We start from the raw sequence: 2,227 nt of genomic DNA on the forward strand, positions 1-2,227 counted from the left end.
GCTGCCACTTGGCCAACCCATCTCGCTGGGGGTTTTCCTCTTTTTCTCTGACCCTTCACCTTACCAAACATGATATCCTTCTCCAGTGACTGGTCCCTCCTGACAATATGTCTGAAGTATGAGAGACGAAGTTTGACCATCCTGGTCTCCAAAGAGCACTCTGACTGAACGTCTTCCAACATGGATCTCTTTGTTCTTTTGGCAGCATATGGCACTTTCAATATTCTCCTCCAACACCATAACTCAAATGCATCAATTCTTCTACGGTCTTCCTTATTCACAGTCCAGCTTTCACATGCATATGAGGTTATTGAAAATACCATGGCTTGAGTCAAGTGCACCTTAGTCCTCAAGCTGACATCTTTGCTCTTCAACACTTTAAACAGGTCTTGTGATGCAGATTTGCCTAATGCAATACGTTGTTTGATTTCTTGACGGCTGCTTCCATGACTGTTGATGGTTGATCCAAGAAGAATGAAGTCCTTGACAACTTAGGGGTGAGTTAATGAAATGTTTGACCAAATATATAACAGACTAATTTTTAAGTTGATAATTTTGTATGGTTCACAAATGATGTTATAAATTTTGGCAGAAAAAAAGGTTCGCCACCCCTGCTTTAAATCTTCTCAGAAGCAGAAAGCCTCATCATTGTCCTTGGGAACAGCTGGCAGGCTCAAACCATGGACCCCGTGGTTCACAGTCCAGTGCAGATTACAGCCTAGAAAACCCTATGTGGCGATTCTACAGTGTCACTTGGGGTGTAAGGAGATTAAAACCAACCGTCAGGCACCTAAAAACGACAACATAGCTCTCAGACATCAATTTACTTAGGAGCTTCCCTGGTATTAACTCAGCACACAACTTTTATCCACTTACCCTCTGAGGGAAAAGGAGCTCTGGTAGCGTAGTGGTTACGAATCGGGCTGCGAATCACAAGGTCAGCAGTTCAAAACTACCAGCTGTTCCGAGGGAGAAAGATGAGACGTTCTGCTCCCATAAAGATTTACAGCCTCGGAAACCCCGTACAGGGTCACTATGAGTTGGAACCAACTCCATGACACACAGCCACCACCCTCTTGAGGGAAGCATATAATGAGAATAACAAACGCATTGCCTTCACATTGGTTCTGTCTCATGGTAACCACATGTACTACCGAATAGAACTGTGCTCTGTGGGGTGTCCTTGGCTGCAGTTTTAATGGAATGGGTCTTGGTGGTAGTGGTGTTGAGCTGCTAACTTCAAGGTCAGTGGCTCAAACCCACCAGTTACCCCTAAAAATTCATAGTCTTGGAAAGCCTGTGAATTACACAGAATCATAAGGAGTGTAAACTGACCTGATAACAGTGGGTTTGGGTGGGTGGGAATCTTTATGGAAAGAATCCTTTATGGAAAGAGTAGCATTCGGGCTACTAACTGCAAGGTTGGCAGTTCAAAGCCCTTTGATGAGGCTGTGTGCTCCTGTGAACGTTTACAGTCTCTGAATCCCTATGGAGCAATTCTCCACTGTCCTACAGGGTTAGAACTGACTCCTCGGTGGCAGCAGGTCAGTGGTGTTCTTTATGGAAGCAGGTCACCAAGCCTGACTTCTGCAGTGCCTTTGAGTGATTTTGAAGTGCCAACCTTTAGGTTAGTAGCAAGTGCAAACCATTTGCACCCTCTAGGACTTCTTCCCTATGAAGTTTGTAGTTGCTACAATCCAGTGCAGGGTTTCCAAAAAGCAGCTGGTGGATTTGAACTGCTAACCTTGCAGAAAGCATCAAAAGAAGATGGAAGAAACCCAGTGTCATTGTACCAAAAAGAAATGGCCAGTGTTCAATCATTTCAAGAGGTTGCATATGCTCAAGAACCAATGGTACTGAAGGAAGAAGTCCACGCATCACTGAAGGCGTTCATGAAAAACAAGGCTCCAGGAATGGACAGAATAGAAATTGAAATCTTTCAACAAACTGAGGCATCACTGGAGGCACTCACTCATCTGGGACAAGAAATTTGGAAGACAGCTACCTTCTTAACTGATTGGATGAGATCCATATCTGTGGCCATCCCAAAGAGAGATGATCCAATGGAATGCAGAAATCATAGAGCAATATCATTAATATCACATGCAAATAAAATTTTGCAAATAACATAATTCAAAAATGTCTGCAACAGTACATTGATAGAGAACTGTTAGGAACTCAAGCCAGATTCAGAAGACGACATGGAACGAGGGATATCACTGCTGAC

Source organism: Chrysochloris asiatica, unplaced genomic scaffold (genome assembly GCF_000296735.1).
Source record: "Chrysochloris asiatica unplaced genomic scaffold, ChrAsi1.0 scaffold00006, whole genome shotgun sequence".
NCBI classification, from domain to species: domain Eukaryota; kingdom Metazoa; phylum Chordata; class Mammalia; order Afrosoricida; family Chrysochloridae; genus Chrysochloris; species Chrysochloris asiatica.